A 26,978-nucleotide genomic window follows, 5' to 3' on the forward strand; every position below is an offset into this window, starting at 1 on the left:
GCAGGGCCAACCCAGGGGAGCTCAGGTGCATGCAGTGCTCCTGAGTGACTGGAAGGGATGGAGCCAGGATCCTTCCCAGACCTCATTTAAGGGTTGGCTATGGAGGTGAGGGTATCTCTTGCTGGAGATCCCTTCCTTTCTGAGGCCTTTCCAAAGGTAAGCAGCTCTTCTTTCTGCATCTGTGGCTGCTGCATTTGGGCTTGTTCTTTGCTGTAGGCAAAGACTTTGCCACCCTGCTATTATCATGCCATTATAGCATTACAGAAGTGTTTCAGGTGAAACTAGTTAGTTGAAGTCTTTTTGATCATAAATATAGAGAAGGCCGCTGTCAATGTTGTCTCAGTGGGAAGAACTAGGCCTCTCCAAGGAAAGATTTGGTGGCTGGGGGCTGACCACAGCTGGACCAGTACAGCTGTTCGTATTGCTATGCTTCAAACCAGAGTGCTGAAGTCATGTGGCTTCAGACCAGTCCTGCAAGTGGAAGTTGGGAGTTGCTGTCCCTGCAGATCATTTCAGCCTCCCAGTGTGATTGCAGCCATGTGAACAAGTTGTCCAGGCACAGGATGGCAGTCTGTGGGCTCTGCTGCTGAAGTCTTTCTTCCATCTAGTAGGAGCACACTGCTGTGTTTTACTCTAAAACGTCTTGTTTAAGAAAACAAACTGTGCTTAAATGATGGTTTCTTGACAGCTTGAATCTCACTGTCAGCACATTAAGAGCACAGATGTGCGTGCTCTGTGATCTTGGTCTGCCCAGATGTACGTGAGCACAGAAGTGTCGTTTGTTTGGGAAAAATGCCTTTTCAGGGGTCCCGAGTCCTGTCTGCATTCAGAAAGCTGCAGGAGGTGGCAGTAGGAATTTATGAGAAAAATAACAAGAAAAAATACCTACTTAGAAACAAGGAGCCTCTGTAAATGACCCAGTGTGGAACCACTATTACAAAAGAGGCAGTTTAACGTGTCAGCAAGGCAGTGGCTGGACTGGGAAGGGAAGGTTATCATGGGCAATGTGAAGAATAACTGGAAAAATAACTTTGCATATTATGTTGTGTAGCTGCCTTTGGATAGCATTTTTTTTTAATAGCTGACTTAAAAAGCAATGAAAAATCAACCCCTTTAATTAGAGTTGATACATAGTGCTGGTCTTGACTTCAGAGAGAGGGGAAGGCTTCCATATACTAACTTGGTATGTATCTGATGAGGTACACTGTTTCTGTGTCTCTTCTTTCTGCAGAATTGTCAGCATTGTGCTGTAGGCTTTGGCAGGAGGACCAATGATTGTCAGTGGAGCCAGACTTGCAGAATCCAGGAATTCCTGGAGTTTTGTTGTTTAATAGAGGAAGTGGATAGGCTAGTAAAATTATTTCATGCTAAATATAGAAATACACATTGTTTATGAGTTAGGTCAAGAAAATTAAAGGCAAAAAAAAAGTTGTTGTAAAGTTAGCCAGTAACCTGTGTGATCGCTCCCAATAAATAACAACAACATATGCTACCACATAAAAGTGGAAATGGATCTGGAATGGCTGGTTAAAACAGACTTCTGTCCATCTGTCACACAGGCTAATAAGTGATTTCTCTTTGTTCTTCTGTGTAATAAGGGTGGCCCCATCAAAATGTCAATAAATATTGTGAGGAATGTAGAGGACCCATGTGGTTTTGGATGGATCGGAGCCAATGGTGTGTCTCCATCTTCTGTGTTTGTGAAGGAGAGAGAGGCTATGCTGAAGTACAAGCAGAATGTTCTGAAATGTCTGTTTCCAGCTTTTGGGTAGTTTTGTGTAGAAGTTGAGGCTTTCTGATACAGGTACAGTGTGGAGAGGAGCTGAATGTCCCTGTGTTGCGCTGCCTGGCTTGGATTGGGAAGCTCCTGCCCAGCCTCCGGGTCATGTTTGCAGCAGCCACCAATGCAAAGATAAGCAGGGATTTGTTTTGTCTTTAATTATATTTACCCAGGTACTGGTTACTTCAAATTTATTTTTTCCAATGCTAATAAGTGCTCTTAATTTTAAATTATTAAACTTGTGTTTGCTGTTATGCAGCCTATGTTAATTTCGTAGCTGTCTGATATCTAATCTTTATTTCCATTTAAATTTTTACTTTGTCTCATATGTACTGCTTTTTTATTCTGCTGTGTTCCCATATTTTTTTATTTGAAAATGTCTGGAGCACCAGGGTTCTTGTTCACACGCTGCTTGCTGTGATGAGCTGTGCAAGACAACATCTGCAGAGCACAGACAGAGCGCCTGAAAGAATGCGGGGTGTGTCTGTCTCCCTGCTTATCTTGGCTCGGCTCGTTTCTCTTCCCTGAGTTCCTCTCGAGGTCTGTCCTCCTACTGCCAGTCTGCAGCCTGTGCTAGCAATGCAGTGAAACTGGAGTCAGTCTGAAGTGCTCCGTGGTGCTCTGCCAGTTGATATGTAAGAGTTAGCCTGGTTCATGCTGCTGCTGCTGAAGTATTAAGTGAGATGGTAACATCTGGAGGGTGAGTGTGGAACTGCTGTGTATAGGAAAGGAGGAGAAAATAGAATAATAAATGGAGCAAAGCAGGGGATATCTGAGAGCATACTTAACGCTCTGAGATGGGTGTGGGAGAAACTGTTTGATGAACCATAAACAGAACACAGGAGTACTAAATTACGAATAAAAGAAGTGCAGATACCATTAGGAAATACCCAGAACTGATAGTGAGGACTTATTACTGTTGCTTTTAATTCTCCTCATTTTGCATGTCAGGTAGCTTGGATTTGGGTTAGAGTTAGGGTTAGAGTTTGACCTGTAGTTTCCTCACTCATGTGCAGCCTGAACTTGAAAATTCTTACCTTATATTTCGACATCTTGTGGCCTTTGAGGTGTCTCAAAAGGAGAAAACTCTTAAGAGGAAAGGACCAATATTTTACTTGGTCTGATAGTGGTAGTACAAGGGGGAATGACTTCATCCTGAATTCCCCTCTTTTAGTTTAGATGTTAGGAAGAAATTCCTTCCTTGGGGCAGTGAGGCGCTGGCACAGCTGTCCAGAGAAGCTGTGGTGCTCCATCCCTGCAGGTGCTCAAGGCCAGGTTGGATGGGGCCTAGGGCAGCTGAGCTGCTGGGGGGCAGCCCTGCCCATGGCATAGGGTGGGCTGTGTGGGCTTTATGGTCCCTTCCAACCCGAGCCATTCTGTGGTTCTTTGATATGGTATGATTCTATGACTCGCAAATGTGTTGAGTTTTGGTGCTCCTGTCTTTCCGCCCCGTGGTGCGGGGATGAGTGTCAGACACCCCTCATACTTTGCCAGAGCATTCCTATGGAATGAAATGGGAGACTTAAACAGGAAAATAGGATTCTCAGTAGTCAGTACTGTTTGTCTGAGGTGGCCAATAAAAAAAAAAAACCCTAGCAGCTGGAAAAGAGCATTTTCTTTTCATCTGACAAACGTGTAATGCCAATGCAGGAGTCCTGTTGAGAAGGAGCACACAGTGGGAATCTTCTTCAACAGTGAGTGTCCTTGGTGGGCTGCCCTTGCTGTCCTCAGCTCGTGGCTTTTTTCCCTTAAGATTGAGTGATTTTGGCCATTAGTGCAAATGTGATGGGTTAATATTCTCTGAGGCTAAAAATGGATGGCCGTGGTGGGAGAGCAGTCGTCTCTCCCGTGTCACTCTGCTGACAGGCTAATCCTTCTCTTGCCAGTCTCTGATGTAACTTAATTAATTTTAGTGGAATTACTCCTGATCTATAATTAAGCGAGAAGGAAATTGAACTGGACAATGTGAGAAGCTTCCTGTGTTGTTGCTTATCATTATGAAGAGAAATGGAGGACTCTGCATTTCATTAGTGCCAGGCTTTCACCTTGAATGTGAAATCCCCTTAACGAAGCACTACTTCAAAAAAAAAAGTACCTGGATCTGGCGTCTGAGCTTGAGTTTGCCTTGTTCTTTAGCTAATTACATAAGAGTGGTTGTAAACTGATGAGGATGTCAAAACTGAGTTGCAAACCGCATCCTTCTCATTATTATTTTCTTTCTAAGAAGCACTGCACTAATATCCCCAGTACTGAAGTCCTTGCATCTGCCTGTGCTTCTCTGCCCACCGTCTTTTGGGTTTGCTCTATTGTACCTTAAATATGCATACAGGGTAGCCCGTGTTTTACCTAGGATTAAGAACTGTTAGGGATTGTCAGTAGACCCTTTGCTTGCTATTGCAGTACAGGAACTAGCAGTGTGATGACTTCTGGACCATGTCTGGTGCCCCCTATTGGTACTTCTTAAAAAAAGCACTTAGTCTTCGTGGTAACGGTTCAACTCGAAGGTGAAGGTATGAGGAGCAGCTCAGGTTGCTCAGTTTTTTGGGCCCAGAGCAGAAGAGCTGAGGGGAGTCCTGATGGTGGCTGCAGCTCCTGACAGGGAGCAGAGGGCAGCGCTGAGCTCTGCTGTGTGTGACAGCGACAGGGCCTGAGGGAACGGCATGGAGCTGGGGGTGAGGGACAGGGGCTGCAGCACAGGGCGGTGGGCATGGAACGGGCTGCACAGGGCAGAGCTGCTGGAGTTCAAGGGCAGTTTGGATGTTTGGACAACTCGTAAAATGGGAAGCCGCCACTTGTTTTTGAAGTTAAATATGAAGAAGTGGCTGAAAGGGCTTGCAGGTTCTCTACGATTCTTCAGGGCTTATGAGGTGACAACTTCGTTGTCCTCAAGGGCATGCCAAAGGTAGTATCTCTGTGATTCCTCTTTTTTCTTGCAGATGCTCCTTGTGTTAAGGTATTGCTGTTCTCCTTAGGCATCAGAATTACTTTTTCAAGTTCTTCAAATATTTGTCTTCTTTTTTTTAGGTAGCCATTTCTTTGTTACTGTATCAAAGTAAGTTTTAATACTCTTACCGCTTGAGAAATGTAAGGAGAATGTTCTGTGCGTTCCTCACACGTCATCTGTGCGAGGAAGCAAAGTGTATTTGGCCAAAGATTAAATAAAAAAATGACTTCGAGTATATAGTAGTATGAATTAGAGCCTGAAGAAAATTAAGTATGGCTGGCTGAGCCTGATGTCTGTATCCCAGAGTACTTGGTTTGCTCAGGGAGCATGCCGAGGAATTATTTAGCCTTTCTTGTTGTCTTAATTTTTAGGATAATTGAATTGGGACGTTACTAGTATTTCTTCTTGGGATATTAAAAAAAGAAGTTATTAAACATCTGTTGTTTTAAATTTTTAAGTTGATCTCTGTTGGAATTTTGTGAGCCTACTTTCCTAGGTGATGATTTCTGAAATTCGCCCACTGCCATCTCCCTGTTGAAAACAGTAACGCTTTCATGACCAAATACAGTCTCCAGTACTGAGTTTCTGATGGTACTCTTTCTATATTAAAATACATGCTTTAATACAAATGCAATTACCTGCATGGATGAGAAATATTCACATGGTTAGTATAGTAAAATCAAATTGCTGAAATATGTCTTTAATCAGTCGCTGTGTATAAGAAACCACTTTTCAATGCTTATTTTATTATTCTGTTTAAGAGAATTTAAACTTAAAAAAAAAAAAAAATCCAAGGAAAAAAACGTCAGGCTTTACACTAGTCCTTGTCTTTGGCTCCATGTTTGCGTGACTATAATTACCTGCTTAAAGCAACTGTAATTTAGTTTTTCTCATTTCACAGTAGGGCAGGATGAGCTATCAGTTCAGGGAGTGTTTCTGGCAATTCAGAATTTTCGGTGCTATTTGTAGCCTTCAAAATTGGAACATCCAAATGCAAAGTGTGTTCTCCTTTTGCTCTAGCCAGTATTATTTACACATAGGGGAATTCAGCTGATATGCTAGCATGTGCCAAGTCTGATCTTCATACTGTAAAGGGGGGAAAAAACAAATAGAACGTCGTTGCTTTCGGGTCAGTTGGTGTCTGTAACTTGAACATCTTGGTTAAAACCCTGCCATTTAAGGTCATATAAAATAAATTTTATTGTCTTTTTTTTTTAAAAAAAGTATATTTTTACTTTAAGATTTGAAGGATTCTGTTGAGCCATTTAGTGTTGTGAAGCGATCTTTGAGTGAAGAAGTTGTTTCAAATTACCCTGGGCATAAAAACTTAAAAAATAAGCCAAAATATAAATAACAGTGTATGCACCCTAAAAAAAACCCAACACTGCCTCAGCTATCAGTTGCATCTAATGTTTTTGTCATGTTTAAAATGCACCCTTTTTTTCCCTAACCTTGTCCAATCAGAATTTTGTTTCTAATAGCTCCTTTTCAAAGAAAAAAGATTTAGCAGTAGCTGTCTACTCCTTTTTTATACAATTTGAGGAGTAGATCCTCTAAAATATGCTTTCAAAGGATGCTGATAGAGCAAGTGGGAAAAGAATAGGAATAAAATGGGCCATAGAAACGGTCAGAGGGCTGGAGAACCGCTCCTATGAAGAAAGGCTGAGGGAGTTGGGCTTGTTCAGCATGGAGAAGAGAGGGCTTTGGGGAGATCTCATAGCAGCCTTCCAGTACTTGAGGGGAGCTTATAAAGAGACGGGAGATCAACTTTTTACACGGGCAGTGATAAGACAGGGGAGAAGGTCCAAGCCAGTCTGAGGTTCTAATAAACCTGTTAAGACTGCAACAAAGGCACTATAGATTAGCACTAGCTGAAGGTGCAGTTGGTAGTTTGTCTGGATGACCTCATTTCTGTCATTGTTTTTGGACTGTAAATGGCTGACTCTGAATTCAACCCCATGTCATTTATTGTTAGCTTATTCCTAATAAGTGATGAAATATTCATTTTGGTATATTCTTCTAAACGGTGTTAAATGCAAGAGTCAAAAGGAGCAAAGAGAAAAGTATGATGTTATTCTCAAGAAACAACTGATTCAGAACAAGACAGTCCTTAATGATGTGTCCTTTGAAGATGACCTGTGATTATAACCCACAGTTTTGCTGTCATTTAAGCTGCAGGGGACGTGTATTACTGTCTTGCTCAATTGATGAGATTGGATGGATGATTGAATGATGAGACTGCAAGCCAGGTCTTTAGCTTGTCAACTCATGCCTAATTCGCAGTGACAGTGTGCATGCAAGGCGAGTGTCTGCATTCTGTCATATTTAAGCTTCTTGTGGTCTTCTTTCTGAATTAATGCTGTGGATGTTCCACATCTACTAGTGAGGAAGATGGCCATGCACAGAAAGAGTGAGTGGTTTCTGTATACTTAATATGAGTTTTTTTTCTTTGTTTGATTCTGATTCTTTTAGTGTTCTCATACAGAAACAAGTCCTATTGAAGAGCTACCTGTGAACTAAAATACTTAACTGCCTCAGGAAATGGCCTCTGTTTTTATGAAATCCATTTTCTGTTAACCTCCTAGTTTTGCAGTTTCCAAAGCTGCCTGAATCTGTTCTCTTCTTTTCTTGTTGATTGCCACACCTTTTTCTTCTATTCCTGCCCCTTCTCTCTTGCTTTGCTTTCCATTGCACAGATGTTTTCATCACTGGGTACTGTATTAATGAAAGTAATAAAGTGACATGATCAAGCCAAACTACTGCTTGGAACTGACCAATTGACACATAGTTTTCTTTTTAGTAAAGCTGCTGAAATATTTCCAGTTATTTATGTTGATTTTTAAAATGTTCTGTTTTTATGGTAAGATTTCACCTCTACTGTTTAACAGAATCCTCATAACAGGAAAAGGGGAAATATCTGTCTGGACCTGCTGTTTGCTGACTGCACATTAGAAAGAGCAAACATGAGAACGTCCAGCCTGAATCTCCCCTGGCACAACTTGAGGCCATAAAACGTCTCAGACTTGAGATGTCCGTGTGACTGCCTTACAGGAAGTGGATGTAAGGGGCAGAGTAGCAGGCAGTGTTCTGCCCTTTCCAAGTGTAGTGTGTAGAATAGTGTATCGAGCATACTGTGGTGTAATGGGAGGATGTATTTGATGTATCAAGATACGATTGTACCAATTTTCACAAGAGTTGCTTATATGAAAAATCTAGGGTTGCTGCAAAGGTATTTATTTTCCATGATTTCACAGAAAGAAAAGAGTTAAGTTTCTTTATTTTGACTCTTTATTCCGCAGTTGTTATTAGAACTGTAAAGTATAGTTGTGAAATGATCTGTTTTCGGGGTTTCTATCGCAGAATGCACATTGTAGCTCTTGAGATGATTTAATTTTTTTTAGGGAAAGTTGGTTGCTTTTAAAAGATGTTCAAAGCAGAGGTTCCAATGCACCTACAGACAGAAGTCTTAGAAGAGAGGCTTACTAAATCAAAGGAGAAGGTAATTTCTGTTAGGGCTGTGTTCAAAGACTTAAGACTTCAGCTTCTTAAGTAATATAGTAATACTTTTAAAATACAGGTTGTGTCATTATTGGCAAATTTGCAACCCAAATTAGGATCACAAACCATATGGAGAAGAGATTCACTATATGTCTGTGTCAGGATACTTTAATTTACAATCTTCATGCTTGCTTTAACAAGGATGGAATAATTGGCTGTTTGAAAATTAGCGGTGGGTTGCTGTCTTTGTTTTCTGTGCCTGTGTCAATCATGACAAGATGTTGGGGAGTTATTTCTTGTTTTAGTAAGTGAGCACATTATGCACAGTACACTTAAGAAGGCTTCAGAAGGTTGACAATCTTATCTAATGTGTCTACTATATTGGTGTATTGTGAAGTGAGTATTTTGTGCTGTTTGTGCATTTGCTTGTAAAGCATATGAAAAAGGACTCTCAAAAACTCAGTATTTTTGAGATACTTTCCAGAACTCACTGTTAGTTTCCATGATTTTCAGGCATAGAAGCCCAGCTGCCATTTCTGCTGGCTGTTACAAGGTTTTTGAAACATTTTGCTAGAAATATTTACATTATTTGAATAAAACCTGTGCTGCCTTCTTAATATGGCATCAGTTGGCACTGCAAAAAAAAAAGTCCAGCTTGTTTTGGTTTCTAGAAGTTGATACACAGAGCTGTGATATGGTTGTAGAAATAACAGAAGGGCAGAACTTTGTGGGAAGAGTCTGTTACAGTCCCTTTTACTTGACAAATGATTCAACTTTGTTCTGTTCACTGAAGTGTTTTCTGCCATCACCTTCAGCTCTAGGTCTGCAGTTGTGTTCAACTGGACTAATGCCATGGTATAGCGATTTGCTCCCATTTTCTTTGCCTTGGCTGAGGATGGCATTGGAAAGAATTGGTCTGGAACCCATTCAGTCAGGACAAGTTTCCTGTGTTCTGTGACATTCTAGTGCATTTGACCTTTATTCCGTTGTACTTCCATGTTGGATTAATCTGGTAGATCAGCAAATGCTGTATCTTTTCATTTTTAAAATTTCTTCTCTGTACTAATTTTGGGGGTGGACTTTCCGCAGATTTTGGCAGGGGCACTGAAAAGTCATATTACAATCTTTTCATTATTCACTTAACACTGGTTCTTGATGTTCCCTTTCAGAAACACTGCCATGCTGCTTGTTCTTGAGTTCTTAACTCAGATGTATCACAGCTGTAAAGTATACACTTGATTTGCAGGGAATTTTGTAGCAACTCAGGAGGTCAAAAGGCTCATGAAGTAGCTTTCAAACCAAGTCAACAGGAATTGTTGACTTGACAGTCCTGCAGATATAACAACTGGTCCAAGTTGGTTTGAAAACCCCACACTGACTCCTGATATTTGAGGTAAGGGGTGGTTTCTTCCAGGCTCATTGGGAGACTGAAGATCTGATGTAGAGGTGGTGTTGTGACTGCTTGCGGCTTGTATTTGCTGATACGAAACAGTTTGACATTTATGTGAGGTATTGAACTAGTGATTGCTCATATTTGGAAACATTTTTAAAATTATATAGATATGTTTCAGGTGAAAGCTTTGCTACTCTGCAAATTTGTCCCTCAGGTCCCAGGCCTGGGAGGCTGGTCCTTTCTGCTTGCCTGGAACAACCTCTCCTGTTCTCCTGTGCTTGGACTCTTCCTGAGCTCTTCTCAGCATCTGTTCCCCTGCTGCCTTTGCTGCCTTTTATTTTTTTTGCCCAGTTCTTGGAGAATTGATTCTTTTTTTTTTTTTTCCTTCTACTCAAAGCTTACATTATTACCTTCCATAAAATATGGGTCTGACAGTTCTGCTTCCCAGGGAATGTGAATGTGGGATGATGTGGAATATTTGTCCTAGTGGTTAGAGGAGAGTGTGGAGAGTTCAGTGCAATTGACAGTTCCTGTTAAAAAGGAAATTTACTTTGTGAGGGAAGATTTTTCTTCCACAGTTTGAGCTTTTCCCTACCATATGGGTAGGTAGGAATAGTTTGCCAAATGTGCGATAGTTACATAAAACATGCTACATATGACAGATACAGAAAGGATTGTAATAAATGACTTCTTTGCACTTCTGCCCTGAAAAAAGCTAAACAAAATGTTAATACCAAGCCCATCAGATTTTCTTTTCCTCTTTGGGGATCCTTTAACATAGTGTGGAAACTCTGGCTGTGAGCATAGGCTAACAATGGCTGGATCTGTTTGAGAGCTTTCTACTAGGCCAGGGTCAGGTACAATGCTATTTCAAATAGCAGTTTTCTTTTTCTTTTCTTTTTTTTAAATTTAACTAGCTAGTAATACTTCTGGGAAATTATGGCCTATACCTCATGTCCATTTCCAGTTCTGCATCTTCTGTAATCCAGGGACACCAGACACTGCTTGAAGTACTCAGATTTTTGTCTTCCACCCTCTTTTTCTCTTTTCTGTTTTTAAAGCTGTATTAGTTTTCTGAAGGATAAAGTCAAATTATAAAAAAAAAAAAAGTGAAGTTGTACTTAGGAACTGGGGATTACTTTGCTTCACTGGAAATATTTAGCCAGGTTGATGGTTTGGAAATATTTTCATGAGAGCTGCTTTGAGCTGAAAGTTACTGAGAAAAGTTCCATAAAAATAACTGTGAACACCAATTTATGACAAAGTCATTTCTGGCAGCCTTCAGTTTAAAAAGAGTAAAAACTTTCCATAGCGGTAAGAAAGGAAGAATTATGGATCAAAGTGATGCACAGTTTTTGGCAAGTTGAAAAAAAAAGAAAGAATAAAGCATTTAGATCCCCCTCCCCTCCGCAGTGAGTAGTTCATTTTAATTCAACTTTTCTTCCATATCCTTTATAAGAATGGCATGGAAGAACGGAGGATGGGAAGGAGACACTTATTTCTGTTTAAAATTGGTTCCGCAGTGTGGAAATTTGGCAGCACGTGTGGAAACTAAGCAAAACTGTCTGCAGAACTCTCTGCTTCTCCATCTAATGAAACTAACAAGCAGGCTCAAATAAAGCGAGGTTGTAATGACGATGCCACCTTTTGTTGAATTTTTTTGAAACGTTGCTTCCTTGGTCTTTCAGCTTGTTGGAAAATCAGTTGTCTGATGTGAGATGTACTGGTGCTTGTCTGTGCCCTGTGCTCTGCAGACCTCCAGGCCACGTGCCAGTGAATGTGAATGAGCTAGGTGCAAGGAGCCTGAAAAGCAAAGTATTAAAGGTGCAGAGGGTCTTACAGGTAGAGCTAGCATGAATGAATAGGGTATTTTTATGTAAGGAGTCCTTGCAGATTTCAGATGAAGTCTGAAATGAGTCTCAACTCTACGCAAGTCAGATCTTTTTAGCATTCAGGTGGGAATACCCACGCTCTCAATGATGTGCCAGCAGGAGACAGATAGGAAGGGAGGTTACAAGGACACGGTTCACTGTGCCAATAACTTAATGATCAGCAAAGATGAGCCAATGTGGGGATGGAAATGAGCCTGTTAATTCAGTGAAGAACAGTAGAAACTTACAGAGGCAGAAGCCAGTCAGAAAGTGTTCTGATGCTCTGCAGTTGCCAGCAGTCCCATGCATCTGCCAAACTGCGGTAGTTTTCTTGTGTCCTTGCTTTTTATTCCCGAGGTCAAAGACTGTTACAGAAATGAGTAGGGTATTGTCTTCATGGAAAAGTTACAAGAGAAGTTGTTGTTACTGTGCATTTCCTAAGTCTTAGTCATACATGAAGCTCATTAGAAAGGGAGAGTTTAGTGGTACTTCGCATTCCCTGGGTAAATTGGCTTTAAAGTAAGGAAATGCCTGTGGATCTTTTAAAATCAACCCAAAACCAAGAACAACAACAAACACACTGTAAAATTATATTACTTTATTCCCTGCAGATTATTTGCTGCAGGAGGAGTCAGCTTTTCTGTTATGAAAGGAAGTGACAACTTTCAAACTTGGTGAAGCCTTTTGAGAGGGATGAATGTGCAAGTGGATAGGAAGATCTGGAAGCTGTTCAGAGGCTTTTGACAGTATTCTGTAATGTAAGGAAGGTAAACTGTGCATGAAGGATGGTCACGTTATGGACTACTACGTTATTCGAAAGTGGGAATAATGAGGATGAAATAAATGGTCCATTCCAGCAGGTCACAGTATGGTTGGGATGGTTGGTGTACTCAACATCTAAAGGGGAAAGAGGCTAATTGGTGAAGAGAGGTACTTTGATGATGATCTTTACTTGTTCGTGATAGTAAGGTTGGAGTGAGCCATAAAAAATTGGAGGAATGCCTGACAAGACAGTGTGGCCAGACAGTAGAATGGTAAATGGCAGGTAAAATTTAATGCACATAAATGGGAAGTGATCTACAGGGAGGAAAATAAATGCAGTTCCACTGAAAAGTGATGAGCTTTGAGCTGACTGTTAGCATGCATGAGTCAGTTATGAGGTTTTTGATAAACAACAGTGTAAAACCAACTCAGTGCTCTACACTGATGAGAAAAACAAATCACATGTTAGGCATTACTAATAAAGGAACAGAATAAAACAGACATTATCAATATTGCTGCTGTATAAATTAATTGCTCCCCAGAATCTTGAGTAGCATGTGCAGTTCCTGCCTCCTCAGCCCAGAGATGATACATTAGGCTGGGAAAAATTTGGAGAAAGCAGCAGTTGTAAGAGATGCAGAAAGGCTTATGCACAAAATAAATTGTGTCGCTTTATCCTGGGAAGAGAAGATGTTGAAGTATTCTTGAGGTCCGTGTTATTGTGAGTGAGAGGGTGGACAGGTGTGGTTGTTCCCGAACAAAGAGAGGTGGATCTTGTTGATATGGTGTGCCAAGCAATATTGTGTTTGCTGGAAGTTTACTTTCTGACACTTCATGCTCCAAAAAGCAAAAAATCAACATTTTTTTTCTGTAATCATATGTGCTATATAATGCATAGGTGCACTTTGAAACGTGTTTTCTCTGGTCTTCTGTAGTTTTTTGTTGTCTGTTATTTCCTGCTGCAGGTAACTGTCACAAGCCTATAAGGAAGAGTGAGATTAGCTCACCTGGCTGTATTAAGTGACTTCGCTGTAGTACAGAATTATTATAATCCTTTCTTTTAATGTGTGAAGAATCAGTTTTATTTTTTCTTTTGCTGCTCTGCTTCCTCAATTACTTCAGAGGATGCAGTGCCTTTAGCTGGATTTTAAGAACCAGTCATGGATTTAGTTTCTAGTAATTGTTTCTACTATTCCCTTTGTCCCTAAGAAATAACTCTCAGCGTATTTGAAAACATCAGCTGTGCACATAGAAGTAGTCTGATTTCTAATGGTGTGGTTTTGCTGAATCCTCACTGAGGCTCCGTGCCCTCTTTAAGCACGCATCTGCTTGTTAAAGGCAGTGGTGAGATTGTGCTTTAGCCCCAGACATGGCTTCCTCCTTCCCAGCAAGTTGCCAGCTTCTTCTTGAGTGGTCTTCCTCTAAACACTGCTGATGAAGTATCACGTCCTAGGTCCCATAAAAGCAGTTGTTGGTTCATAGAAAGCTGGGAGCTCTCTGCTTCAGCATCTTTATCTTGACAGCATAGCTTGTTTTTCCGAGTAGACCTTTCCTAGTTGTGGGGCTTAAGCCGTGTGTTGGTGAAGCTGCATGTCTTCCACTGAAAGCAGAGGAGCATTGAGAATGTGGAAATGTTTTGCTGCAACCTCCTGTAACTCTTCCAGCTGGGCGAACTTCTTCCAGAGGTGAGTCAAGTTGGTAGCAACGTGTATTGTAATATGCAGCAGGTGCCAGTTTTGCACTTGCTTTATGTGCTTTGTGTTTGTTTTTTTTTTTAACTCCTCCATCTGCAGTTTCTGCACTAGAAATGTTCACCATCATCCATAGCTGCCAGGAACCATGGCCTGGCCTCTTGCTCAGGCTGTCACATCCTTGCTCTTTGTGCTTTGTCTAGCCTGGGGATTTTGGTTTCATGGACCAGCTGGAAAGCTGGAACATACATGCATCAGTGTCTGTTGCTCACTGAACCTTACGTAAGTTCTTTCACACAGCAGCTCTGCCACTGGTGTTTCCTCTCAGAGCAGTGAAACCTTCAGTCACTTTTATTCCAGTGGGCACTTTCTTCTAGGAAACTTCCCTCTTCATAGATTGACTTGCAGAGTGGTTTGTCCATAGAAAGAATCACAAAATGGTTTGGGTTGAAAGGGACCACAGAGCCCACCCAGCCCACCCCGTTCTGTGGGCAGGGCTGCCACCCAGCAGCTCAGCTGCCCAGGGCCACATCCAACCTGGCCTTGAGCACCTCCAGGGATGGGCCCAAATCGTTTTCAGATGTGCAGTATTTGGTGTGGTATTTTGGTGCACTTGTGTGTAATGTTTCTCTTCTGAAGTGAGAGCCCACTCTTTGGAAGGTTCTGAACACAACTGCAGGGCAAGCGCAAATACCAAAGTTTAGTGGGAGCCCAAGTTTCCTGATGGTAACTTGTTGTGCTAACAGCAGATTCATTTGTTTCCTAATTAATCAGAAAGAGTGTTCTTTTTATTTCAGCCATCTGGAGGAGAGCATGTTGTTTAGCTTCTTGCTACTGCAAATTGGAGCTACACAGGAAAAAGGATGTTTCAACTTGTGTTTTTGGCTTGTTTTTCTAGGTTGAGTCAGTGCAGAGCACATTAAAACATACAGTAGTCAGCTGCAAAGTTCATCTCTCAAGGACTGTGAAAATGTAACTGAAATATTCTTCCCCGAAAGACAAGAAAATATCGACTGCTTAATTGCTTATTATTACTTCTTTTGTTCCGTGAAATCAATTGTCAGATAAAAACGATGTTTCCTCAGCGAACTGCAGAACGGTTCTCGGATGCCACATCTGTTAGTTTGCCATAGAGAACGCTGAGCGTTGCTTTTGCGTTTCTCCTTTGGATTAATGTTGGGAGCATTTTGCCTGTCACACGATTTGTTGAGCGTGCCATTATCTCATAGCTCCTCACTCGGATATTAAAACATTGCGTTCTGCTCTCCAGAAGCCGCTCCAGCTCAGCCTTCCTTTGGAAGCTGTGTTATTCGCATAGAATACTTTCCAAGGCGCAGACTGTCCCTATGTGATGTTTACTGTATTTTTGCCTTGCAGCCAGCAGATTTTAGTACAAACTTGCCTGGGGGTGGCCTTGTCCTATTTTCCTCTTAGATGGTTCTGGCATTTATAGAGCTTGGGAGATTGTGCTTCTGAATTTTCCAGTCTGAAGAGCCCGAGCCAAAACAGCAGGGGAGATAGCAAACCTGTACGTTGTTTGGCTTACGGCAGCTGGGCCTGTTTTTCCTTTGACCTAAAGCAATGGCAGATTTTCTTGGGTTTGGTGTGGAGGAGGGGGAAACGAAGGTGAGGAACGATGCGTGAGGAAAATTGCTTTCTCTCTTTGCTTTGGAAAAGCGGCCTTTTTTTTTTTTTTTTTTTTTAATTATTACCTCTGTTCCTTTTTTTGCACCTTTAAGTGCAAAAAAGCCCCAAGTTGATTTTATATCGCAAGTAGGATTTTTTTGGGGTTGTAATTTATGAATAGTGATTACTGATGAGAAGAGGAACAGTGCTTTGCTTTAATATTGCATTAGCATTTTGAGCAACAACCTCTTTTTTGTTGATGTACCATTGCGCCCGCAGAGTTGACTTTTTTGTAAGAGGACTGGCTCCTCTGGGCTTGTTAGTGACGTTCAATAGCTTCCCACCACACTGTATTTTCTTTATGTCTTGGTCAGTGGGAAAAAAAGTCCCCAAAACAAACCTCTTGCCAATTAGTGCCCAAAGCCTCTGCTGGGGAATGAACTTTGCTGAATGAATGTGGGAAAATTGGAAATACCCTGCAGATGGTGGCTCAGAGAATATAGCACTCATTTTCAGAGAGCCTTTGTTGTCTGTAAACACTTTCTCCTCAGTCTTCTCCTCTAAATGAGGCTTCCTGTGGAAATAGACCTCACTGTCTGCCTTTTACTTGTCGTGCTCTTACGTTTAGCAACAGATGTTTTGGTTAAGTTTTGCGTTTTTGTAATAGTTATTTAGTTGTTCTGCTGAGTGATTTTATTCATGAAAGAATGCTTCTTCATGTGATTGTGTGATTCCCAAGCTTATGAATTCCAGGAGTGTAGGAAAGTTTCCTAAAAAAAAAAAAAGTTGCTGAGAACAACAGCGTGTGGTGAACCTCACCACATGTGCGAAGCAGAATGCAAAGTTGTATTGAGCACTGGGGACTCATCCTGATGAAGCTGGATCCAAAAGCATCTTTACCAGCTTCACAGTGCAAATGCTTTTCCAGAGGGAGAATTTTCCCAATTGGCAACTATCCATAGTTTTCGTGTCTCGGTCTCCATCTGCAGTCCCCTCTGAGTTCCTCAGAGACACGCACAAATGACATTCCTGCCCATGGGGAGATGGACCCGTGCATGGGTGCGTAACCCGAAGAGTGGCAGAATGCTGATCAGCCAGACTCTGAAAGAAAAAACACTGGCAAGGGATTCTTGAACTGTCATGAAGATCCCCTACTGTGTTTTTTATCACTCCTCGTCTTGTTTTTTCTTTTTCCCCACTAAATGTAATGATTCCCATAGCCTGTCTACTGGTATTTAATACTTCTGCTGTTGTATACAGGAACAGATTTCCTTTCCCATGCTGAACTCACTGAGAGAGGCTGTCATCGCTACTTACTAGTTTCTGTCTTCTTTCAGTGTCCTCAAGAACATCTTCCTTAACATTAAGTAGCAGATCTGGTCGATTCTCTGTTGATATTAATTGCTGCATAATGAAGTGCCCTTGAAAGTCAGTTATGTAAATGAGCAGCCTTGAGCTGGCCATAAGAACAATGCTGGCTTGGTCTTTAATTTAATAATTGGGGAATTGGAACATAAAGCAGTTCTTTAAATCTGAAATTGGATAGAGTCATATTTTTATTAGCCAAATTCTAATTGGGTGAACCATGATTAATCATTGGTTTAAAATTCAGTTTAGGTTTACTTTGCGTGCAGGCAAAGACTTCAGACACTGTTGTGAATTAGGAAGAACTTATGTCCAGTTCCCTTAGGTATTTTAGTCGATTATTTTGAAAAAAGTTGGTGATTAGTTGTAAAGACCAAGTAGTCCTTCTTGAAATACATTGCGTCTGTTTTCTTCCCTTCCTGCTTACCTTAGTTGTGATAGAAATTACAGTTCTTCCATAAAAATTCCTTGGGTTTTCCTGAAGACACATCATATCTGAGCCTTTTGGCCTATTAGAAAGCCTGTGAATTTTAGACAGTAGAGGGCCGTTACATCTTCTGGATCGTTCTGTCAGCTCAGGTAAAGTCTATTCATTACTGCATACAATACCTGCGTACTGGTGGATGCAGAGTTATTTGCAAATACAGCCTTGGCAGACCTCCTCTGGAATTCTGAACGGGTTTTCCAGCTAGACTTAGTCATTTTTTCCCAAATGTCTTGGCATAGCTGATCACTCAGGAGTGACATATGGTAGAAACATGCTCTGAGGGACAAGTCTCCCGGATGGCGCGCAGCACCACACAAGATAGACAGATGGTGGCTTATTCAACCTTGGAAAAAGTTTAATCCTACATATTGGCAAGGAGGCCTGGGTACTGAGAGAGGCGCACACATGCCTGTGAAATCTGAGGCAAAGCTTTTGCAAATTTGCTTGCTGTTACTGGAAGAGCTAGAAGGATCGAGGTGGCTTTATACAGCGTAAATATCTGCAAAGCTGCATGTTCAGTGCTGTCGAGAAAAAGTGAAGTCCCTTAGAAACATGGAAATCCCAGAGCTGGCTGAAGACTGAAGAAGATAAAGTTTGCTGAAATTTCCACAGCTGTTTTTAGACTTCAGACATCTTTATTCAGTTATTGAGTGCTGAACCTAAGGGCCAATAGCTGCTTATTAAATGAAGTTTTGAATGGGAGAAAGGGTAATTCTGTGTTTTTCATGGGTTTTAGTTATGTTGCTGTTGGTTTTGTAGAATGTATTAAAAGCACTTGACAGCGCAGAAAACAAAACCTTCCTTTCAGTTTAGTAATCTTAAGGAAATTTGAGTTCTGCAGGTTACAAATTTAAATTAATGGCAGAAAATGCAAATGGCATGTTGTAGTTCTGTGTAAAGAAGAGCACTGGGCCTGTCGCTTAAATATCTTTGTAATTAAGGCAGTGATCTCAAAGGGAAAAATGAACCCCTGGTACGTTCTGTAGAGATACTTAAGAAAGAATACAAGTCTGATTTGAAATCTTCCAGGAACTCCAGTAGTGATTGATCTTCGGAAGTCAGCACAGTGTTCTGTAGCGATTTTGAAAATGCTGACCCACTGAGAACAAGAAGGATTGTCTACCATCCATGTTTTTCACTTTTTCCTGTAGGTCACGCTCAGTATTCACAACCAGAAGGAAGAAGAATCTCCTGACTCCCTGGACATCAAGGATATCGCTGTGTTATATTGGGTGAGTTTAAACTACGCAAGACTTTTCTTTCTGAAACACTTTGCGAAAGGTAAACACAATTCAGACAAACCAATCTTTTGTAGTAGGGGTATACTGTAATCAAATTAATCAAATTAATCTCATAACTTTTCTGCCTTATCGCAGCGCGATCTTTTTGATAGGTATTTTGTTGCATGTTTTGGTGGTAGTTATTCATATGCATAATTGTAACTAAACCTTACTACTAATTTTTAGATAGTGAAAGATTTTGATGTACGAGTCCTGAGATTTTCTGTGGAAATATATGGATCTCGAGGAAATCTCTCAGGTGAAAGACGTGAGGAAGTGATTTGCTCAGAGTAGTCAGTGTATTAGTAATTATTTGCTGGAATCTGGAAGACCCAGTTAATATTACTGTTTTACCTACAAAAAATAAGTCTTGAAGATGAGCCTCCTAGACGCCGAATTGTTAAATCAGTTGGCAGTGAGTGACAAGTGCTATAGTGTCAGAGCTTGAGAGGCAGCTGCAAAGAGGGAAGAGAATAGTTCAGTGACCTGTTTAGGATATGCATGAAAGAAATAAAAGGCACCAAATTCCTGCTTTCAGCTGAGGGTGCTTTTGTGTAATATGATGATATGCTTACTTTGAGTCAGATGGACACAAATATTCAGTCTTCCTGAGAACCTTTCAGGTACTTACTTTCTTGTTACACTTTATTTTGCTGTGCTCCCTTGTAAGAAATGGTGACCATATCATAGCTGAGCCCAAACAGCGGCCACAATTGCAGTAGAACTAGAGCAGTCTCCCTGATTTTATTTTTTGTTTTCCAATTTTAGCACTAAGACAGTACAAAGTTGAATAATTAAACTTTGTGCTGAAGTGCACAGTCAGCAAAATATGACAGATACCAGTGTGCTCCCAGCCTAGACCCTGCTAAGTTTACTTAGAAACCACGCACACGAAGTGAGTAGTTTGGTCACCTGTCCAGCCCCTTTTGGCAGAGTTGTGGCTTGCTGTCACAAAGAGTGCCTGTGGGCCTTTCAAACACCATTTATTTGTGAGAGCTACAATCTGATGAGATGATTCATATTCTGCAGATCCACGGCTGACACCTTTTTGACACAGATCTGAAGTTCAGACTTGGAAGTACCTGAATCCCATGGAATTTTAAGCTATGCTTCATGGATTTGCTGTTTCTATAATTCATAGGCTAGACATGATCGTATCACTGTTGAATTGCTGAACATCAGTGTGTGTGAACGGGCCATCTGCTGTCAGGGCTGAGTCTTGCATCTCTCCACCCAGTGACAGCAGAGGTCATTAAACCGTGGTGACTCTCAGTCGAGTGGGAGTGGTTTGAGGTAATATGGCTGTGGGGGGGGGGGTGGAAAAAAAGCTCACATCAGATCTCATTGTTCTTCATGCTGTAGTAATAAATGTGTGGAGGACTAAAGTGGAGAAAGGCAGAGATTGGAATAGGAGACTGGATTCTCAGTGATATGTAAAAGGTTTGGATGTGTGAGAGGAGCAAAGACTGTCTCTCGTATCAGAGGTTTTGAGTTAATTATGAGAACAGATGAAGCATGGAAAAACTGTCTATGTAGGAGAGAAGCAGCCTTCAGGATTTGAAAGGGAACCTGCATACAGTTGGACTTTTTTAGAGGGTTTTGATCCTTAAGCACTGAGTGGCAGAGGAACTGAGATATGAAATGTGTACAGTCTCATTTTGTCAAGACTTGTGTACCTTGTGCTCTTCACAATTGAAGAGTGAATGTTGTTTTATTTTGTTTTGTTTTGTATTTTATTTTTTTTTTTAACTCCTCCAAAACTTCTGTGTGTTTTGCTTCAACCACTGAATATCCTAGAAATGCAGAATACCCACTGGCTGACCCAACGGTCACTGCTGTTTAAGTGCCTGAGAAGTTTGGGCAGGATGTGGGGTTAATGCTAGCCAGGGATCCCCTGTCGCCTTGCTCTGCCAGGACTGCTGCTTTGGAGATGCGGTAATCAATAGGAAAAAGTAGAATGCAGAAAGTAAGAAAAAGATATGGCAGGGAGATAAGTGATCCAAACTGAAGGAAACTCAGAAGATGGTTAGGACAGGACACAACTGCACATACAGCAGGGGGAATTCTGCCATGCTAGTTCCTGCTACCTGCTGTGGGACTGTTGAGAGAGCCAATGCAGTCAAGGTTGTGTTGAAACTTTTCAATCAGAATTGAACTATTTTGCTGCATGCCTTGAGGAATACCTATAGTCCTTATTGCAGCTGATTCTAAAATGTGTTTTTAAGTGGTGTAGCCAAACGAGGAAGGAACAATTCATTCAATGAGTAATCTGGTGGTGGTAAGTGTGAAGTTGTCATTGTCATCTTTATCTTTTTCTTTCCTTCTCGAGAGGTGTTTGGAGATGTTATTTCCTAATTTAGGACTTAATCCGTTCCTCTCCCCATCCCCCGCCCTGAATCCATCTGAAACCCTAGGCTGAGCTGTGCACTTCAACTGATGTGCCTCAAAGTCCGAAATTCGGGTAAAGCTGAAAATGGCTGCAATCACTTTTATGCTTTCTGTCCATCCCCCTTTGTTCCTTCTCCCTCCCTGTTCCCCTTGTGCTCGCTTGCTCTCTCTTTAGTTTAACACAGTTGAACAGCAGTGAAGTGTAAAATGTGCTTTTGCCAAGGTCAGTTTCTTGTGATTACTCGCCTGTGGCAACTTATGCCAGTTGCAACAGACTGAGTCTCAGCAGTCCACAAAGTCACACTGGTGCTTATGCAGAGGACACCCAGTGTAGGTTATAGTAAGTGTAGTTTGGAATAGCTTGCAATGCTGCTGAATTTTAGCAGCTTTATTTAACTCTTCTCATCTAGGTTGTGCATACTTCATGGTTTGGAGTCTGTTCCACAAAGCAATAGATTGTCATCTTCTCCAGGACCCTTGAGGAGGAAGTTCGTGTTGTTAGAGGGTTTCTTACAGTGAGCTGCCTAACTTTCAGGAAGTATTCATAGGAGAAGATGCAATAAAGAATCACTGACACACTGCATTTTCTAGATGTTTTTTATATACATAAATTTTATTTGCTGGCTCTTGGAGAAAGTCATATCAAATTCTGCTCTATTTAAATTGGTAAAAGACAGAAGAGAAAATACGTGTCTGTGTAGGAAGAAGCATTATTGAAAAGTGTAAGAAGGCTTAAAACGAGAATTGAGAAGACAGTGACACAGCCTTTATTCCCCCTTTGAAAGTGTTGCATATACTCAAAGAATTTTTTTATTAGAACCTAATAAAGAATTTGCCTGCTGTGACAGAGGAAGGAGCATGAGATGCATGAACATCTGTTTTAGGAAATGGGAATTGTTGAATTCCCTTGTGTTGTGCATACTGAATTGAGTACCACTAGGTAAGAGACATTTGAGTAAACATACATCCCTTTATGAAAAAAATGTTATGTTCAGAACAGAAAAGCATGAACTTACTCTGTTAGTTTGCTCATTTGTGTTATTGTTGACCATGACTTTTTTCATTCTCAAATATGTACTTCCCAAAGAAGCACTTAGCTCTGGAGCTTTCTGATGCTGATTTTGAGGTTACCTGTCCGTCACTCCTGATTACTAGAGAGGGGAAAAAATAATCTAGATGATCAGTTGAAGGGCTGGAGCTGAACTTCAGAGGCCTTTGAAATTCAGTTAAGTGCAGAATTTAATTGCGTAAAATTGATTATGCGTTTGATTCATTTTGAAGCTAGGTTTTGCTATATTAAACACTACTCTCACATTTGGCTTTGGAATGATTCTTGGAGTAAAATATTGAGTCAGCAACTGAATATTGATCTTGTAGAGCCCCGTACACAAGAATGTTCTTGTTAAGCTCATTGAAACCCCCGCGAAGAAAGGTGAGGACTGAGAAGTCATTTGAAACACTTTTAAGAAGAGTTCGTCATGTATTTTCTGTTTAGCCTTGCTCTCAGGCTTGCACAAAGCATTTTTTGAGGCAGATGCTACTTGTCGCTTTTTTGCACACGTGGAAGACAATGGAATCAAGTATGTTTTGGACTGAAATTGGCTAATCTGTTTTTGCTGCTGTTCCATCCTGTATTCCTTTGTGTTTGATAACATTTATATTGGCTCAGCTCTTATGGAAGAATATGTTTTGATAGCTTTGTTCAGACTTTGTGAAGGCTAGGCTGTCTGCTTAACTTGTCTTAAACCTGGAAATTCGTGGTGGAAATGGGCAGTGTTTTGTGTGACTGTGCTGCACAGGCATGTAGCCCTCACTGTGATGCAAGTTGTCTTGCAGTTGTTTCAGAGAGAAAATGGAAACAAGTGCTTCCCTTAGGAAGAAACTAGCAGCAGAGCAGCACAGCTGGTGGATCTTCAGTCAGCTGAGTAGTGGACAAAAGAGTGTTCTTGGGTGCAGTGAAATAGATGAGCTTCATTGTCTGTGCTCACCAGAATTTATCCCATTCATTTAGTTTAGTCTTAAGGAACATGAGAAAAGGAAAGAACTACTCAGGAGGTTTTTTGGAACATTCTTTAAGGCATTCCTGCAGTGGGCTGCTAATGATACATGCTCAGAGCATCTCCTCATTGTGTTTCTAGCACAAGCAAAAGGTTGCCCATCAGGATCGAAGAAGCCCACATGATTTGAAATCTCTCAAATCTATGTACAGAGCTCCTGAACATTTTTTAAAACTCATCATTTGCTGACTTTGCTATTTCTCAAATTCTTGACTTAATGTGGTAGCAGAAGTGCTTTGCTGAGTGTGCTGAAGTAGATGTTTTCTGATGTGCTAAGAGCCCAGAGCCCTTGACAACCTGCAAGATGTGGAACCTAACTTTTTCTTAATTCATGGATTGAGATGTGAAAGGTTGCCCAGAGAGGTGGTGGGTGCCCCGTCATCCCTGGAGACACTCAACGTCAGGCTGGATGGAGCTCTGAGCAACTTGATGTGCTGTAGGTGTCCCTGTTCATTGCAGGGAAGTTGGACTAGGTGACCTTAAGGGTCCCTTCTACTCAAACAGTTCTGTGATTCTATGAAAGCTTGTTAAGTGATTTATCCATACAATTTCTTATAGTTTTAAAGGGAGCTCTCTGAGTCAGTATCTTAGTCAGCTTGAAGATGCTTATTGTGCTAATTTGGATAGATAGAAATAAGCATTTTTATATGTGGATTGAATTCCACGTTAGTAATGCATCTGCAGTTTGTCAGTACCACAAGAGGTTTGTGCTGTGCAGCTTCTTTCTCTGTCTTGAACTCTCAGTGCCTGTCTTGCATTGTTTGGGAGCGATGTTAATACCCCCTCTTATCATTCAGTTCATGTTTGGTCATAAGGGAGTGTCTGAGAACTTGAAGCTGGGTAAAGAGAGATCAAAGAATTTAGAGAAAGCATTCTCAGGTTCTGTTTGGAAGATGTTTTTTCCAAACAAAGACCTGTGGAATGGTTATGATCCTTATGTCCTTGGAAGGTGAAAAGGGAAGCAGATGATAAATCGTGTTTTCTTATTTCCCATTTTAATTGTAAGATTATTTCCAAGCTTCTAATGGCTTTTAATAAATGCTGACTTACTCCAGTTATAACAACGCAGCGTCGTTCTGATAGTTTCCTTCTTGTCAGATGGGCAAAGTGCAATGACTGAATGAACGCAGGAGGCAGGATTGCTTATGGTTTGCAGCTTTGACACCTGAATCACCACAAGGACAGGGATGTCTATGGCGTGACTTTGGCCCCCATGTGGGAAACACTGGCTGATAGTTTCCTGCCTCATGGATGTGTGTGAAGATTAACTTCACAGAAGAAGTGAAGTGTTTATTAATAAACGGCCGTTCTTGATATGTCACTTACTTGTTCCTAACAGTGACACTGGCGATATATTGCTCCTGAGAGGAATGTAAGAGAGCGCTTAAAACAAAAGAGACACATTTAAGTAATTTTATCATCCTTCATGAGAGCGTGTACATTCAGTAGTGTCCATGTTAGTACTTAATGTTCTGATGATTTTCAGCTGTTAGAGAAGAAATGCCTCCGAGTGAGAAGGAAGATGGCAAGGTCATGCACTGCAGTGCTTGGTAATCTTTCTTTAACACAGCACATATTTTAGATCCAGCTACCATGTAGAAGTTGAATCTTGTTGCATGTTTTCTGCAGTACAAGTGTAATGTCTGATTAAGTTGTGAAGTGTTAACAGCAACGTGGCTGTTTTCTTTTTTAATTCTTTCAATTTTTGTATCGCAGTTAAAGAGGCAAAATACTTTGGCAGTCTGTTCCCAGCATCAGAGCTGTCATTTGCTCTGTGATGGGAGATGTGGGAAAACTAGCATTGCTTTGCATTTCTTTCAGTGGTCAACCTGAAGCGTATGACTGAACAAGGTCATAACGGTTTGGAAGGACTTTCAAATGCTTCTGTTATGTTATTAGCTGTCTGATGAAAAAACCTTCTGGATCTCTTTTTTGGTTTCTTTATAGGTTTGGACTTCTGTATTTAATCCAGTATAAATTTAAAAAATAATGTTTTGGGAATTGCTTCGCAGATCTTCTACTTTTGGATGTGGGTTGGAAGGAAAGAAATGTGATGGATTTGAAGGGCAGAGGAGGTGAATTCACTTGAAAACCTGATTTGCTGCAGAAGCTCAGGCACAGAGGTCGTTTTTGATATGGTGCTGCATATCTGAGCTGTTGTCTGAAAGGAGCAGCGGTGAACTTTTCCTTACACACATTGGTTACTGTGCTCTGAGATCATTGCACTGGGATTTATTTCAGCATTTAATAATTTATCCAGATGTTAAATCTGAGGAAAACAAACAAACAAAATTAGTAGCTTTACTAAATCTCAACTGTTTCTGGAAATCTGTGTTCTCTAAAGGTACTGGCAGTGACTGAGCTGTGCCTTAATGAGACTTCTTTTGTGCTTTCAGCCAGGGGTCTCATTGCTTTGCACCCGCAGTTGACATGAGAGTTTGCTCTGCAGCTGCACTGAAGACAGCCCAGGAATGTGGTGTGACATCTCAGTGTCCTCTGCAGGGCTCCCTGCCTGCAGGAGCTGCTGAAGGTGACTGCTGGTGGTTTGCAACCATTGCGACGAACACATGGAACAGCACTATCCAGATCTGAAAATAAAATACTTAATTTATGATCTGTTTTACATATTGTGTTTAAAATGAGAATTTACGTTTCTATCCTATTTTATTGATGAAGCTTTTTTCTCTCAAGTATTAAACCTGGAGCAATGACTTATGAATCACTCTCATTGTCGCACTTGGAGACTAACTTGACTCATCAGTGATTTTTCTTCTGGCATGATTTGAGGGAAATGCCAGTTGTTTTTTTTTTGTGGTTTCTAATCGTTATTGACTTTTGAAGAAAGGCGGAGGAAGAGAGGCCAGCTAAGCAGCTGATTTTATTTAGGTTTGTGCTTTTGAGTAGACTCATGCAATAAAATATCATACGGTTGCATAAAGGAGCCTGTAAGATGCAGGTCTCTGATTCTTTAGTGTCAGACAGGGATGGTAACAAGTGAGTCCAAGAGTTCTTTGTCATGCTCATCATTCCTTGCCTGTTCTTTTCAATAGTTTTCCAGTTGTATGAGATTAGGAAGAAATTTGTATCTGGAGAGCTCTTGCAGATAAACCCCAAAAGATGAAGCTATTGTGTTTCTGTTTTCTTTTTAGGTTTTCTATACACTCACTGTCTAGTGATATGTATTTGTAAGCTCGTTACATGGTCATGTGACTTCTCCTGTACTTTATAATCCTTATTCTATTGGGTAACATTAATTTTAATGTTACACTTATCTTGTAGTATCACCAAATGCACAATGTTCAGTGCTTTGTTGGAGGAGCTTGTAAAGCACCACTGAAGTTGGGCTTTGCTTTCCAAGTTTACACTTTTATAATAACCTAGAATTAGCCCATTAAAGCACTGTCAGAAAAAGTTTCTCTTATTACTAGGAGCAACCATATACCTATTTCTGTGTTACTGATTCATACTGATTTTATTCTTGTCTCCAAGATCTAAATACTTCTATGTCTTTTGACAGAAGTATAGAAGCTTTTAGCTAAGCTTCTTAAAACCTCAGTTTGTTTTTGTGCATTCATTAGCCCCGATGGCTGAAATCTTTCAAATCAAACAGATTAAAGTATTTATTGTTTGTATTACATAATCGCTCCTTCTCACTGTATGTTCATTGTCAGGACTTGACTAAAGGGATTTGTTTCATGCAGTGCAAAACATCCTTCCCAATTATCTCTAAGGACAACACAACTAGATCTGTCAGCTGTACAGTGATGGAGTTATACAAGCTATTTCTTTCAGAATTTAAATTAATACTTTTTTTTTTTTTTTTTTTTTTTTTTTTT

The 26,978-nt window shown here is 40.7% G+C and overlaps 1 protein-coding gene across 1 annotated transcript in view; it reads left to right on the forward strand.

Moving 5' to 3' along the window:
• The window catches only part of LDLRAD4 (low density lipoprotein receptor class A domain containing 4), a 274,988-nt gene that overhangs the window by 24,932 nt on the left and 223,078 nt on the right, over positions 1 to 26,978 (forward strand). Inside the window, exon 2 of the mRNA XM_042834214.1 lies at positions 18,569 to 18,649. The gene's annotated coding sequence lies outside the window, so the exon portion shown is untranslated. The remainder of the gene's footprint in view (positions 1 to 18,568; positions 18,650 to 26,978) is intronic.

The sequence above is a fragment of the Centrocercus urophasianus genome, unplaced genomic scaffold, assembly GCF_019232065.1.
Source record: "Centrocercus urophasianus isolate 14NV4802_14NV808 unplaced genomic scaffold, USGS_Curo_1.0 seq_11, whole genome shotgun sequence".
In the NCBI taxonomy this organism is placed as follows: domain Eukaryota; kingdom Metazoa; phylum Chordata; class Aves; order Galliformes; family Phasianidae; genus Centrocercus; species Centrocercus urophasianus.